General features: G+C 40.6%; 1 protein-coding gene across 2 annotated transcripts in view; it reads right to left on the bottom strand.

Moving 5' to 3' along the window:
• The window catches only part of CMKLR1 (chemerin chemokine-like receptor 1), a 221,514-nt gene that overhangs the window by 154,781 nt on the left and 49,300 nt on the right, over positions 1-17,433 (bottom strand). For both annotated transcript variants that reach the window (XM_040416043.1, XM_040416041.1), the window contains exon 2: positions 2,909-3,010. The gene's annotated coding sequence lies outside the window, so the exon portion shown is untranslated. The remainder of the gene's footprint in view (positions 1-2,908; positions 3,011-17,433) is intronic.

Genomic DNA, 17,433 nt, shown 5'->3' with positions numbered 1-17,433 from the left:
TAAATTACTTACTGGAAAATAAAAAGTTAAATTTATTTATAAAATATTTTAGGTTCAAAATATGCAGTACACCAGAGGGCAACTGCAAATGATTAATTTTCTAATAATGGGTTAATGTCCATTTTTTATGTTAAAGAGGACCTTTCACTGGTCCTAACATTCCAATATTATTACCTGGCAGTGTAGGGCTTTATTAGGAGATGTCAGGGTGCTTTTTCTTTTTCAGCTCGACTGCTCCATTCCCCACTTTACCGCCCTGTATGCTAATTAGCAGCATCGGTACAGGGAGTAAGAGATGGCTCGGTTTCTCAAGGGGCATCTCCTTCTCCCTGGCTGTGAGCTGCCCAATCGCAGCAGAGAGCATCACAGCCAGGGAGAAGGTGGACTACCACGGACTACTATAACTCCTATCCATACCACAACTACCACTCCCATTCTCCTCACAGCAGTCCCCAGCAGATCATTGCATAATAAACCCCTTAACAGTTTTGCCCAAGTTCTGCTCGGGCTTTGATAAAAGGCACTAACAGTTCAGTCCCAGGGGCTTGGCAACAAGTTTGGTTGGGAATAATAGCAGCTGAAAGCAGGTGTTTGCACTCCTGAGCCAAGTTCTAACTGCTATATTCCCCAATGTAGGGGAGATAATGCTTCATTTAAACACTGTGAGCTTTCAAACAAGACCAGTTCCATATCTCTAGCTCTAGAGATATGAATAGTTAGAGCAGCCCTTTCCCTTCTGCTGGCTGTGATCTTAGCCAGCCTGGAGAAGGAAAGGGACACATTGAGGAACTGACAGGCTGCAGGCAGAAAAGCAAAAATGCTAAAAAATTTAATTAAAAGAAAATATTAATTTGGCAACATAATTAGGGATGAGCGAATCGATTTTGTTTTAATACTGTAACGTCTGTCGTGGGTAAACTCTTTGAAGGTTTTCTGAGAGATGTGTCTTGGAGTACCGCAATGAAAATAAGCAAATAACACCACATCAGCATGGCTTCATGAGGGATCGGTCATGCCAAACTAATTGAATCTGTTTCTAGGAGGAGGTAAGTTCTAGACTTGACCTGGGTGAGGCAATGGATGTTATATATATGGACTTCTCCAAAGCATTTGATACTCTGCTACATAAAATGCTTGGACTGAGGGAAAATGTGTGTATGTTGGCAAGTAATTGGCTCAGTGAAAACAGAGGGTGGTTATTAACAGTACACACTGAGATTGGGTCACTGTCACTAATGGGGTACCACAGGGGTCAGTATTGGGCTCTATTCTCTTCAATATTTTCATTAATGATCTTGTAGAAGGCTTGCACAGTAAAATATAAATTTTTGCAGATGACAGTAAACTGTGTAGTTATTAACCATGAAGAGGACAGTATACTGCTACAGAGAGATCTGGATATATTGGAGGCTTGGGCAGAGAAGTGGCAGATGAGGTTTAACACTGACAAATGTAAGGTTATGCACATGGGAAGGAGTAATGCAAGTCACCCGTACATACTAAATGGTAAAACATTGGGTAACACTGACATGGAAAAGGACCTAGGAATTTTAGAAGCCAGTGTCAGGCAGCTGCTGCCAAGGCCAATAAGATAATGTGTTGCATCAAAAGGGGCATAGATGTACATGATGAGAACATAGTCCTGCCACTTTACAAATCACTAGCCAGACCACACATGGAGTATTGTGTACAGTTCTGGGATCTTGTGAAAAACAGACATACCAGAGGGATCACAGAAGGGCAACTAAAGTAATAACTGGAATGGCTGTATTATAGTACACAGGAAGATTATCAAAATTAGGGTTATTCGGTTTAAAAGAAAGACGACTGAGAGGAGATATAATAACTATGTATAAATATATCACGGGTCAGAACAGAGATCTTTCCCATCATTTATTTACCCCCAGGACTGTGACTGTGACCAGGGGACATCCTCTGTGTCTGGAGGAAAGAAGGTTTGTACACAAACATAGAAGAGGATTCTTTATGGTAAGAGCAGTGAGACTATGGAACTCTCTGCCTGAGGAGGTGGTGATGGTGAGTACAATAAAGGAATTCAAAAGGGGCATTGATGTATTTTTGGAGTGTAATATTATTACCGGTTTTAATTATTAGATTTCTGGAGAGGTTGTTGTTCCAGGGAGTTATTCCAATTGCCTGATTGGAGTCGGGAAGGAAGCTTTTTCCCCTAAAATGAGGAAAATTGGCTTCTACCTCACAGGGGTATTCCTCTGCATCAACTTGCAGGATAACAGGCTGATCTGGATGGACAGATGTATTTTTTCAGCTTTGCAAACTATGGGGCACATTTATTGAGACCAGCGTTTTAGACGCTGGTCTTAACAAAGTCCTGCTCTGGTGGTGGATCCAACTTAGTTATGAAGAGCTAAAGGCCTCTCCATAACTTCAGAGGATCTTCCACCAGTTCTAAATGTAAGAAAGCTTCCGAGCTGTCTTACATTTAGGCAATTTTTTTCCACCTAAAACAGGCGTAGAAAATGGTAAATGAGACGGGCTGGCCCGTCCCCTTCACTGCCGACACCAAGCTCCTTTCTTAAACCTTTGCGATGCAATCTGCGCCAAAATATGCCTAATTTAGGTGTATTTCTGTTTGATAAATGACCCCCGAATTTACTATATTATATGGAACTGTTTTCTACGAAGCAAGCTCAGGACGCCTACCTAGTTAACATTGAAACAATTTGCAAAATGAAAATATCAAAGCCAAAGCTCTACCTTCTAAAACCATTCAAATTTGAATTTAAAATTCTGCAACTGGTTCTCTTGACATCATTAGCATTAAATTACATGATTTTGTACTGTAAAACCTGAGTGGGGAGAAGATCACAGACAATGTGCAAAACTAAAACAGCAAGTGGTGCACCCCAAAAGAAAAGGGGGTACTTACCAGATGTAGTTGTGCTGCGTGCACAATGGCTTGAAGTGCATGTAATGACAGTGAAGGTCCCTGCTGCTGCGTGCAGCCTCTCCAGGAACATGACACAGATACCTGATAGTGAAGAAAACAAAGAAGGCTGAAAGCGGCGCTGCAAGGGATGAAGATCTTCCGAGATTTTTCAGAAAAATACTATAAGGTATCTATGATTTGTACTCTATTATAATTGCCACTTTTCACATCTTTGAGTAGAGATGAGCGAATTAAACCTAAATTAATTCTAAATCAGTCTGAATCTTTTGCAATTTGGTTTGGATGAATCTCTCAAAAATGGTAGCTACCATTTGTACAGATCAGAAAACAGAGAAGATAGCATCTCCCACCAAAAGGAATCATGTCCTCAACTTTTTTCCATAAAAAAATACAAAAAAATTAATAATAATATTAATCCAACAATACAATGTGTTATTAAACAGGCTGCTTTACTAATGTTGTCTTGGCATTAAAGACCCCCATAAGGGTTGGATACATTCCCAGGAAACTACACACAACATCTCAGCGCTTTTGATTTGGGTCAAATTTATTTATATCTGAATCGAATCTGCTTAATGATTATTTGGAAGCAGAGCTGAAATATCCTCAAATAAATTTCAAGAAATTTGCTTACATCTGTGAGTCAGACCTCATGCACACGAATGTATTTTTTGTCTGTGTCCATTCTGTTTTGTTTGTGGCCCATAAGTGGAACCATTCATTTCAATGGGCCGCCAAAAAGAGGGAAATTACTCCATGCGCATTTCCTATCCGTATGTCTGCAAGTCCATTCCGCAAAAAAATACATGTCCTATTCTTGTCCATTTTGTGAACAAGGTCAGGCATTGTTACAATCAATCTACAAAAAAACGGATGTAACATGGACGTCACACGGATGCCATCCATTTTTTTGTGGATTGCAAAATACATATGGTCGTGTGCATGAGCCCTCACTTTGAGTTTCTCAGACATTGCACTGATTGTTCTGTGCAAAAAAATTGTATGAAAAACAGAATCCTAAAACACATAACAAAACTTTTCTGAATATGGACTTTGTTGCTCTTTGCTTTTCCACCCTTAAATAAAATAAGAGCTAGAAATGTTACAAATCATATTGACTGGTGTTTAACACAATAAATACTCATAACATTTTCCTCCATGGTTAACCTTTTGGAACAATAGCAATTATAAGAGTTTGTCTTTTCGTCGTAAGCTGTAATATTTCTGTACTTCCCCTGTGTTTGTTTTGGAGACAGATACAATTGTCTTGCCAAAGCCAGAAACTAACTTCCTCTTACAATTATGCATCGCTGTGAAACTGAAAACATGACCAAGTAAGGATTATTTTCCGCTCGGATATAAACCTGCTCACAAGAGATGAGTGAAGTTTACAAAACTTTGATTCGGCTGCTTCACCGAATTTCGCTTTGTGACAAATTACTTGGTCACGAAGTGCATCTTTGTAAATAGCGGGCGCAATGACAGGGAACGGAGATTACGCCGCCCACATCATTAAACCCCTCAGATGCATTCATCTGAGATAAAAAATTTGGGCTTTCAGGGGTAGTGATGGACGAACATCTGCCGGGACGGTTTGCGAACGCGATCAAATGTTCGCGAACCGCAAGTTCGCGGCGGGTCCCATTCATTTTAGTGGCAGGCGAACCTGAAAAACCTTCAGCTCATATTTGCAGCCAAGAAATAATTACTAGAAGTGCACAGATTGTCCCACAACATGGACAGTGACACACCAGATCTCCATAAATTTTTTTTTAAAATGCTAAATATTGGCAATATAATTTTCACGTACGCGCATACACAAATGCACTATACAGTACCCAAATGCACTATAAAGAAAGTATATTGGTATATAACACCCCACTTCAATCAGGTTTTTTGGGGGACGACTGGTATATCACACCAGCAGAAATTATTTGTTCCAATAACGCTTGTCCCTCTATATAACTGCAGTATCACAGCAGAACCGCACACAACTGCCGCACAATACAAATGCACTATAATATACAGTAGCATGCCAAGTTGTGTAGGTGCATGTATTTCTGCACATGGTGGTCATACTCGATACTAAATAATTTGAGACATTTTAAATATTTTATTTGAATTTTTATTATTATTTCCATATTATTAATATGTTCGTTGATCCTGTGGATTTCACAATTTCATTACTTTATCTTCTTGGTGTTGCAATTTCAAAGTTGAGGAATATATAAATATGCCACTAATAACTATTGCATTCTATGATTCTCACCTGGGTGCTACTGAAGCTACTGTTGCCACTGGATTTATTCTTGTTACCAGTGGTTACCAAGGTAAAAACGGTCTAAGGGTGACTTAAAAGAATATAGCAATACTAGCAAAGGATCCAGCTTTGCACGGGTATATTTCATCTATTTAATTTAATGTTTGTGTGTGTCGTTAAAAGATATCGACAGTATCCACTATAACAGTGACCTCTACAGCACCCGCCCCTTAACACTGACCATAGGTTACAGTCCCCTTAACCGACCTCCACCATTACCAACCCCCTTAACAGAGACCTCCACAGTGACTGTCCCTTTAACAGTGACTGCCACAGTGACCTCCACTGTACCCCGCTCCCTTAACAGTGACCTCACTGGGGTTTTTAAGTCTGTCTTTTGAGGGTGGCCTGAATTTCCACCCTACCTACCCCCTTAACTGTGACCTCCACAGCACTCCACTCCCTTAACAGTGTCATCCACAGTGCTCTGCCCCTTTAAAGTTGACTGCTACAGCAGTGAAGAAAAATGGCTGGGCTGTTATGGAAACCTGGTGTAAAACTGTGTTTATGGGGAGACTAAGGACCTGCAAGCTTCTATTGTCTGATAAGGGTCATGTGACCAGGCTTCTATTAGCTAATGCATTTTTGGGGAATATCTCAGGAACGGTACGTGCTAGAGAGATGAGACCCGGTCTAAAACAGTCCCGGACACCAGATGTACCTGTGTGCCAAATTTTGTGATTGTTAGGGTCCATTCACACATCTGTAGAATGTGTCTGCACCCATTCAGCAATTATCTGGAACGGGTTTCAGACCCATTCATTCTCTATGGGGCAGGAATGGATGCGCGCAGCACACAGTGTGCTGTCCGCATCCACATTTCCGAAGCACGGCCCCGAACTTTCGGTCCGCGGCTCCGGAAAAAATAGAACATGTCTTATTATTGTCCGCAATAGCAGTTCTATGGGGGTGTCGGCTGGGTGTATTGCGGATCCGCAATACACTACGGATGTGTGAATGGACCCTAAATGCGATGGTGCGGATTCCTTTAGTTGACATACAGACATACACACATACACTCAGCTTTATATATTAGATAGCAATCTTTAAACAAAACCCATGGATTCATTTGGTGCTTTGGTTTTGCCACAGATTTATAAAGTGATAGATCTGCGCTAGAGGCATGTCTCTCCTTGACTGGGATTGAACAAATACTACAACCTTTTAAAGTGAATCCTGACCTAAATTGTACAGGTGTAGCCAGCTAGTTTCCACTTTGATGTATATTGAGTTTTAAATATTCTACTATTCAAATAGATAAATTTGATCACAGATGAACAAGTTCTTATTCTTGGAAAATTAGATGTATCTTGATTTTATCTTTCAAAACAGATTATGCTTGAAGAGATTTTTCATTGTATGCTTTTTAATATATAACCTATGATTTTTCACTCAATTACACAGCTTTATATATTTAAGATTAAGATTACTACCTAGACGACTATAATACCACATTATAGATATACAAAATTGAACCTGACATACTGTATATATAATATATATATATATATATATATATATATATATATATATATATATATATACCTAAATAGATAAAAAGGGACAAGAAAGAGAGAGAAACCATAGATATATACTGAAGATAGATACTGGTAATAGATTGATATTAGATGGATAGATAGATATTAGATGGATGTAGATATTAGATGCAGTGGCATAACTAGAACTGACTGGGCCCCACAGCAAATTTTTGAACGGTCCCCCTCCCCCATTCCTGCGGCTAGTGAATATTGCTCTCTCAGACCAGGCCCAGGAGCATCTCCATCCACACATATGCTGTATGTCATGTCACTGTATATGCGGTCACTGTATATAATGTATTGCATAATACTGTTGAGGGGTGTCACGCCCTGCCCTGTGGGTGTTGTGAGGAGATCTGTCAGAGTTGCTGCACGTGACTCGATCTGACAGTTTGTTTTGTTGTGGGTTTGAGCAGAATCCCACCTCCTCCCAGGTGTTGCTCTTTAGGTAATTGGTGAGGCTATTTATTCCTCCCTCTCCCTATAGCCTTTGCGGGTTATAGTTCTGCCTTGTGTGAGTTCTGGAAGTTTGGTGGATCGTCTGCTCCAACACATCTCTAGATAAGTCCTTTTCCCTTGTTCCTTCTGTGTCTGTTTTGACTAGGCCTCTAGGGTGACACTAGCCCCTTCGGTTGTTGAAGGAGCTGGGTGCCTCTTTCCCTCTTTCCTACAGCTGAGGGTTTGGTTCAGTGTGGTTCAGTGTGTTACAGTCTTAGGTACATGGGCATGTGCATATCTACCATCGAGATATGCACATGGGCATGGCAGCTTAGGGAAAGTGTTTTAGGGATTGCTAGGAGGTGACCCCTTTGTTCCCTAGCATTTGGGGCCTAGTCAGTTGTTTTGTTTGCTTTGCTGTGTTCTGCTTCCTTCCCTTATCTTACTTACTGTGACAAGGGGGCTTTGACAATAAAATCTTTCAGACTTCATCACGGGCTGGCCCCTTCTGAGTTTGGGCCCCATAGCAGCGGCTTCCCCTGCTTTCTCTATAGCTACGCATCAGGTACACATTAGGCCATCAGATGAAGGGACTCAATGAAAAGAGAAACTGACAGCTTGCAAATAGATTTTTTTCTCTGTGTCTCAAAATGGGTGAACATTTTTAATAAAAACCTATTGAAAAAAACTTTAGCCCAAAATAAGTCAAATACAATCATAAAAAAACATTGCCATAAAGTTTTCCATGGTCTTTAATTTATAACATCATTTTACATTACAGTATTTTTCATTCTACATTTGTATAAAAAAACTAAAGTGTATGGTCATTTCTGTAGTTTGCTTAGTAGTGGTGTAGATACACAAGCATTTACTGTATGTTACTTAGCAAACAATGAAACATCCTTAACCCCTTCCCGACTGCAATCCGTCTATATACGTGATATTTGCACATGCCCCGTGCAGCTACCACGTGTATAGACGTCAGGCAGTTCTTTAATCCAAGCGTTCCAAAGAGCTTGGATTAAAGCTTCTTCCCCTGCCCTGCTGCTGTCACGGACAGCATACAGTCTAGTAATGCCGGCAAGGGACTAATCAGAGTGGTCCCTTGCCGGCAATCGATCCGATTGGTTAGTCTGTGCAGACTAACCAATCGGATCGCGGCAGTGTTAAAATGCCGGTTTCAGGCTCTGATCTGCACTTTGCAGATCAGAGCCTGAAATCAGGCAATGTGTAATGAAGCCCCCCGATCTGTGCCCCCGATATTTACCCCCTTCCTGTGCGCCTCCAACCCCCCCCACCCCTGCTGTGAGCCCTGCCTCCGATGCGATCCCCGCCCCCCCCATCCATGTATTGTACGCCTGATGCGGTCCCCCCATGCATGCATCCGACCCCCAAATGTGCCCCCTCCTGCTGGCCATGCCCCCCCTTTACAGCGCTGCCCCTATCTGTGCCTCCTGACCCCGATGCAGTCCCCCTGCTTTATTTGATGTCGGCGGCTCCATTCCTGAGCCGCCGACATCAGCAGAAAGTGTCAGCTGTATGCTGACACTCTGCTGTAACCCCTTAGATGCCGCGGTAGCGGCATCCATGGGGCTAATAGAGGGAGGGGGCTCCCTCTCTCAACCATCGGGGCTGCCGCGCTGTGATGGCAGCGCCCGATGGTTGCCATGGCAACCGGACGCTTTGCAAAAGCGCCCGGTGTTGCCATCTAAAGGACATTTGATAATATTGTACTTTGCAATGCAAAAGCATTGCAAAGTATAGTACAGCCATCAGCCCCACTGGATCTTCAAGATTCAAGTGGGACTTGATAAAAAAAAAGTGAAAATAATAAAAGTAAAAATAAATAAAGAAATAAAAATGTAATTCAAAAAAATAAATTGCCCTATAAAAAAAATAAAAAATACACATATTAGGTATCACCGCGTCCGTAACGACAGTCTTTATAAATATTTCACATGATCGACCCCGTCCGATAAACACCATAAAAAATAAAAACTGTGTCAAAAAAAGCACCTTACACCACAAAAAGTGCAACACCGAGCGATCAAAAAGGCGTATGTCCCACAAAATGGTACCAATAAAACCGTCACCTCATCCTTCAAAAAATGAGACCCTACATAATAAAATCGCTCAAAAAATAAAAAAAACTATAGCTCTCAGAATACGGAGACACTAAAACATAATTTTTTTATTTCAAATATGCCATTATTGTGTTAAAGTGAAATAAAAAAAAAAAAGTGTACATATTAGGTATTGGTGCGTCCTTAACAACATGCTCGATAAAAATATCACATGACCTAACCCCTCAGGTGAACACCGTAAAAAATAAAAAATAAAAAACATTGCCAAAAAGCTATTTTTTTCACCTTACTTCACAAAAAGTGCAACACCAAGCAATCAAAAAGGCATATGCCCCCAAAAATAGTACCAATCAAACCATCACCTCATCCCGTAAAAAATTATACCCTATTTAAGACAATCGCCCAAAAAATAAAAAAGCTATGGCTCTCAGACTATGGAGACACTAAAACATCATTTTTTTGGTTTCAAAAATGCTATTATTGTGTAAAACTTAAATAAATAAGAAAAAGTAGACATATTAGGTATCTCCACGTCCGTAACACTCTGCTCTATAAAACTGTCACATGACCTAACCCCTCAGATGAATGCTGTAAAAATAAATAAATAAAAACTGTTCCAAAACAGCCAATTTTTTGGTCATAAAGTGTAATAAAGTGTAATAATGAATGATCAAAAAATCCTATGTACCCAAAAATGGTACCAATAAATCTGGCACCTTATCCTCCAGTTTCCAAAATATGGTAACTTTTTGGGAGTTTCTACTGTAGGGGTGCATCAGGGGGGCTTTAAATGGGACATGGCATCTAAAAACCAGTCCAGCAAAATCTGCCTTCCAAAAACCATGCGGCGCTCCTTTTCTTCTGCGCCCTGCCGTGCTCCCTTACATGAGTTTATGACCACATGTGGAGTGTTTCTGTAAACCGCAGAATCAGGGTAATAAATGTTGAGTTTTGTTTGGCTGTTAACCCTCAATGTGTTAAAGAAAAAAATTTAATAAAATGGAAAATCTGCCAAAAAAGTTACATTTAGAAATGTATTCTCCATTTTCCTTTAATTCTTGTGGAACACCTAGTGTTAAGAAAGTTTGTAAAATCAGTTTTGAGTAACTTGAGGGGTGGAGTTTCTACAATGGGGTCGTTTATGGGGGTATCCACTATGTAAGCCCCACAAAGTGACTTCAGATCTGAACTGGTCCTTAAAAAGTGGGTTTTAGACATTTTCTTAAAAATTTTAAGAATTGCTTCTAAACTTCTAAGCCTTCTAATGTCCTAAAAAAATAAAATGACATTTCCAAAATTATGCCAACATAAAGTAGACATATTGGGAATGTTAAGTAATAAATGTTTTATTAGGAATCACTTTCTGTTTTAAAAGCAGAGAAATTGAAATTTTGAAAATTGCTAATTTTTCAAACTTTTTGGTAAATTTGGGATTTTTTCATAAATAAAGGAGAAATATATTGACTCAAATTTATGACTATCATGAAGTAGAATGTGTCACGAGAAAACAATCTCAGAATGGCTTGGATAAATAAAAGTGTTCCAAAGCTATTACCATATAAAGTGACGCATGTCAGATTTATAAAATTTGACCTGGACACTGGGGCATCAATGACCCTTGGTAATGAAAGGGTTAAGATTCAGAGTCCATGAATAGTTTTGTGTCTAGTGTCCTTTTATTCATGGTGGTTCAAGTTCAAGTTTATTCCAGCAATGCACAGTGTTAATTAGTGTTTAAAATTCTGGAACATTTCCCAGAAAAGGTGGGCGAGCATTATTGTCAATGCTAGTTGTTTCAATAACAAGATCTTTTTTGCAGCACTCTACTCTATGGCGTGGTAAAATCTAGCGACAGAACGTGACGTACCTAACTCTTCAGACATATGATGCAACAACTCATTAATAGTACCCGTAAATACAGTAACAAGTCACAGTAAGGACAATCGTACCTCCATGGATAATAAAAAAGCATTACTTATATAGACTGCATCGGTTCATGATGCATAACACATGTCGATACAGAACATAAAAGTATCTTATTTCATACAGCACCTAATGATATTACAATGTGTTATCATTGGTATTACATAGTAATACAGGAAAACCTATCACATTACCAAATGGAGTTATCTCATCAGAGAAAAACCCTTTCAGAATGCGACTCCTGGGGCGATCAGCTGAACCAGGCATTTTTCCTTCAGGGGCTTCTTCAGGGAAAATGTAATATTGACATGGTCATTCAGCTAAATAGCCATCCTGGTAGTGTCAGATATATTGAGGATAAAGGGAATCAATATTATAAAAGCCTTTATACAGATTACATTTACAGATGGGTATATGGACATTGGTAGCCATCTTGTCTGTTTTCTGAAAGGGCAGTGTGAGTTCAAGCTTTCTCAAGACAGAGAATCACTGACTAAAAAGTTAGGAATGCTTGCCTAAACAATTCCATTCTTATGTATATTTATAACATGGTCCTAGATTTAGGTCAGAGGTTATCTTTTACAAAATTAGAAGAAAATAGAAGATTAGATTTTTTTATTACACCAACTCTTACATAGAACGCTAGTGCCCTCTGGTGGTGGTAATAAGTAAGAAACAGTATTAAACAGATGATGTCAGTGGTCACGTGTAAATTTAGGTCAAGCCCCTTCCCTTGGTAGGAGCCAGCAAGAGGGATCATCACATCACATGAGATCGGAGGATCACATCAGATCGATTCATCCATCAGATCAATCCAGGCAAGCCACAACCTTGAACCTTGAATTTATTTTATTTTTTTATACTTCTTTATTATTATAGAAAACACATACAATATACAATAACAGACCGTCCAACGGATCATCACAATAATCATTCGCATATTAACATTTTAGAGAGAGAGAGGGAGAGAGAGGGGATAATTTCTCTCCCCCTCCCCCTCAAAAAATAGCAAGGAGAAGAGAGAGACAAAGGAGAGGGAGAAAAAAAAAAAAACTCAAACACCTTGGCCCTGGTTCAACCATTTCTTCCAAATTTTATCAACTTTTTCGTCTTTACCCCTATATCTCTCAGCCGCCTGTTCCAATTTAATCAGATTGAGCACTGTTTCCTGCCACTGTCCTATTGTAGGAGGGTCTTTATTTAACCATCTTCGGAGTATAAGCAGTCTAGCCTGAAACAGTACTTTACATAATACCGTTTGTACCTCTCTTTTTAATTTAACCACTTAAGGACCACAGGTTTATACCCCCCTAAAGACCAGGCCCTTTTTTACAAATCGGCACTACACTACTTTCACCGTTTATTGCTCGGTCATGCAACTTACCACCCAAATGAATTTTACCTCCTTTTCTTCTCACTAATAGAGCTTTCATTTGGTGGTATTTCATTGCTGCTGACATTTTTACTTTTTTTGTTATTAATCAAAATTTAACGATTTTTTTGCAAAAACATGACATTTTTAACTTTCAGTTGTAAAATTTTGCAAAAAAAACGAGATCCATATATAAATTTTGCTCTAAATTTATTGTTCTACATGTCTTTGATAAAAAAAAATGTTTGGGTAAAAAAAAAATGGTTTGGGTAAAAGTTATAGCGTTTACAAACTATGGTACAAAAATGTGAATTTCCGCTTTTTGAAGCAGCTCTGACTTTCTGAGCACCTGTCATGTTTCCTGAGGTTCTACAATGCCCAGACAGTAAAAACACCCCGCAAATGACCCCATTTCGGAAAGTAGACACCCTAAGGTATTCGCTGATGGGCATAGTGAGTTCATAGAACTTTTTATTTTTTGTCACAAGTTAGTGGAAAATGATGATTTTTTTTTTTGATTTTCTTTCTTACAAAGTCTCATATTCCACTAACTTCTGACAAAAAATAAAAGCTTCCATGAACTCACTATGCCCATCAGCGAATACCTTGGGATGTCTTCTTTCCAAAATGGGGTCACTTGTGGGGTAGTTATACTGCCCTGGCATTCTAGGCGCCCAAATGTGTGGTAAGGAGTTTGAAATCAAATTCTGTAAAAAATGGCTGGTGAAATCCAAAAGGTGCTCTTTGGAATGTGGGCCCCTTTGCCCACCTAGGCTGCAAAAAAGTGTCACACATGTGGTATCTCTGTATTCAGGAGAAGTTGGGGAATGTGTTTTGGGGTGTCATTTTACATATACCCATGCTGGGTGAGAGAAATATCTTGGCAAAAGACAACTTTGTATAAAAAAAATTGTAAAAGTTGTCTTTTGCCAAGATATTTCTCTCACCCAGCATGGGTATATGTAAAATGACACTCCAAAACACATTCCCCAACTTCTCCTGAATACGGAGATACCAGATGTGTGACACTTTTTTGCAGCCTAGGTGGGCAAAGGGGCCCATATTCCAAAGAGCACCTTTCGGATTTCACTGGTCATTTTTTACAGAATTTGATTTCAAACTCCTTACCACACATTTGGGCCCCTAGAATGCCAGGGCAGTATAACTACCCCACAAGTGACCCCATTTTGGAAAGAAGACACCCCAAGGTATTCGCTGATGGGCATAGTGAGTTCGTGAAAGTTTTTATTTTTTGTCACAAGTTAGTGGAATATGAGACTTTGTAAGAAAAAAAAAAAATCATCATTTTCCACTAACTTGTTACAAAAAATAAAAAATTCTAGGTACTCGCCATGCCCCTCACGGAATACCTTGGGGTGTCTTCTTTCCAAAATGGGGTCACTTGTGGGGTAGTTATACTGCCCTGGCATTTTCCAGGGGCCCTAATGTGTGGTAAGTAGGTAAATGACCTGTGAAATCCTAAAGGTGCTCTTTGGAATATGGGCCCCTTTGCCCACCTAGGCTACAAAAAAGTGTCACACATGTGGTATCGCCGTATTCAGGAGAAGTTGTGGAATGTGTTTTTTGGGGGTCATTTTACATATACCCATGCTGGGTGAGAGAAATATCTTGGCAAAAGACAACTTTTCCCATTTTTTTATACAAAGTTGGCATTTGACCAAGATATTTCTCTCACCCAGCATGGGTATATGTAAAATGACACCCCAAAACACATTCCCCAACTTCTCCTGAGTACGGCGATACCAGATGTGTGACACTTTTTTTGCTGCCTAGATGCGCAAAGGTGCCCAAATTCCTTTTAGGAGGGCATTTTTTAGACATTTGGATACCAGACTTCTTCTCACGCTTTGGGCCCCTAGAATGCCAGGGCAGTATAAATACCCCACATGTGACCCCATTTTGGAAAGAAGACACCCCAAGGTATTCAATGAGGGGCATGGCGAGTTCATAGAATTTTTTTTTTTTTGGCACAAGTTAGCGGAAATTGATATTTTTTATTTTTTTCTCACAAAGTCTCCCTTTCCGCTAACTTGGGACAAAAATTTCAATCTTTCATGGACTCAATATGCCCCTCACGGAATACCTGGGGGTGTCTTCTTTCCGAAATGGGGTCACATGTGGGGTATTTATACTGCCCTGGCATTCTAGGGGCCCTAAAGCGTGAGAAGAAGTCTGGAATATAAATGTCTAAAAAATTTTACGCATTTGGATTCCGTGAGGGGTATGATGAGTTCATGTGAGATTTAATTTTTTGACACAAGTTAGTGGAATATGAGACTTTGTAAGAAAAAAATAATAATTTCCGCTAACTTGGGCCAAAAAAATGTCTGAATGGAGCCGTAAAAATCATACGGACATCTGAATGCAGCCTGACAGGGGGGGTGATCAATGACAGGGGGGTATTCAATGACAGGGGGGTGATCAGGGAGTCTATATGGGGTGATCACCACAGTCATTGATCATGCCCCTGTAAGGCTCCATTCAGACGTCCGTATGCGTTTTGCGAATCCGATCCATCTATCAGTGGATCCGTAAAAATCATGGTGACGTCTGAATGGAGCTTTACAGGGGTGTGATCAATGACAGGGGGGTAATCAATGACAGGGGGGGGTGATCAATGACAGAGGGGTGATCAGGGAGTCTATATGGGGTGATCACCCCCCTGTCATTGATCACCCCCCTATAAGGCTCCATTCAGATGTCCGTATGTGTTTTGCGGATCCGATCCATCTATCAGTGGATCCGTAAAAATCATGCGGACGTCTGAATGGAGCTTTACAGGGGTGTGATCAATGACAGGGGGGTGATGAGGGAGTCTATATGGGGTGATCACCACAATCATTGATCACGCCCCTGTAAGGCTCCATTCAGACGTCCGTATGCGTTTTGCGGATCCGATCCATCTATCAGTGGATCCGTAAAAATCATGCGGACGTCTGAATGGAGCTTTACAGGGGTGTGATCAATGACAGGGGGGTAATCAATGACAGGGGGGTGATCAGGGAGTCTATATGGGGTGATCACCACAGTCATTGATCACGCCCCTGTAAGGCTCCATTCAGACGTCCGTGTGCGTTTTGCGGATCCGATCCATCTATCAGTGGATCCGTAAAAATCATGCGGACGTCTGAATGGAGCTTTACAGGGGTGTGATCAATGACAGAGGGGTGATGAGGGAGTCTATATGGGGTGATCACCACAGTCATTGATCACGCCCCTGTAAGGCTCCATTCAGACGTCCGTATGCGTTTTGCGGATCCGATCCATCTATCAGTGGATCCGTAAAAATCATGCGGACGTCTGAATGGAGCTTTACAGGGGTGTGATCAATGACAGGGGGGTAATCAATGACAGGGGGGTGATCAGGGAGTCTATATGGGGTGATCACCACAGTCATTGATCACGCCTCTGTAAGGCTCCATTCAGACGTCCGTGTGCGTTTTGCGGATCCGATCCATCTATCAGTGGATCCGTAAAAATCATGCGGACGTCTGAATGGAGCTTTACAGCGGTGTGATCAATGACAGGGGGGTAATCAATGACAGGGGGGTGATCAGGGAGTCTATATGGGGTGATCAGGGGTGATCAGGGGCTAATAAGGGGTTAATAAGTGACGGGGGGGGTGTAGTGTAGTGTAGTGGTGCTTGGTGCTACTTTTCTGAGCTACCTGTGTCCTCTGGTGGTCGATCCAAACAAAGGGGACCACCAGAGGACCAGGTAGCAGGTATATTAGACGCTGTTATCAAAACAGCGTCTAATATACCTGCTAGGGGTTAAAAAAAACACATCTCCAGCCTGCCAGCGAACGATCGCCGCTGGCAGGCTGGAGATCAACTCTCTTACCTTCCGTTCCTGTGAGCGTGCGAGATGACGCCTATTGGCGTTAGCGTAGCCTGGGGGAGCCGCCGCAATGACGCCTTTCGGCGTTAGCGTGGCGGCAAGCGGTTAAGATGTGCCGTAGCTCCCAAGATACAAACAACAGGGTCTTCCAGAACTTGGATACCCAAAGATGCTGATGTTATGTCTACAATATCTTTCCAATACCTTAATAATTTAGGACATCTCCAAAAACAATGCATAAGGTCAGCCCTCTCACCCATACATCTTGGACACTTATCTGAGACTCTAACCCCCATTTTCTTTAATGCACAAGGAGATCGATGTAACCTGTGGACGATAAAAAACTGGGAGATTTTATGTGAGGCCCTTTCTGACACCTTAAAATAACTCCCAAGGGCATCAATCCATTTTTCTTCCGTGAAAGATAAAATCTCTTTTTCCCACTTTCCTCTAGCTGGTATTATAATCCGTTCTTTCTTCATCTCCATCAGAATTCTATATCTTTTTCCCGTAATTCCATTTTTTTTAACTCTGTATTCTATTTGAATGCTCTTTAATATATATATTTGGATTGACTGGTGATCTTACGGCATTTTTAAGTTGTAGATATTTGTAGCTTTCCTTTTGGTGGATCCCAAACTCCTTTACTAAGGTAGCTAAATCCTTCAGTTTATGTCCTTCAAATATTTGAGCCAGATATTTTATCCCTTTTTTTTCCCAGTCTATATAAGGCCTAATCCTTTGAATTTCTTTTAAATTCATATTTTTCCAAATGGGTGTATACTGCAAATACCCTTTGATTTCCATTATTGTTTTAAGTTCTACCCATATATATTCCATTCAATTCATTATCCTATTTCCTGTATTGTTTTTCCCCAGTGTTCCTGATTCCAACACCTCTAAGTGATTCGTGTCCCCAGTCCACCCCATCTTTAATAATTCCTCCCTCCCCATTACTCCCTCTAAAC

This window comes from Bufo bufo, chromosome 2 (assembly GCF_905171765.1).
Source record: "Bufo bufo chromosome 2, aBufBuf1.1, whole genome shotgun sequence".
In the NCBI taxonomy this organism is placed as follows: Eukaryota; Metazoa; Chordata; class Amphibia; order Anura; family Bufonidae; genus Bufo; species Bufo bufo.
This window is presented reverse-complemented; position numbering and strand designations above follow the sequence as displayed.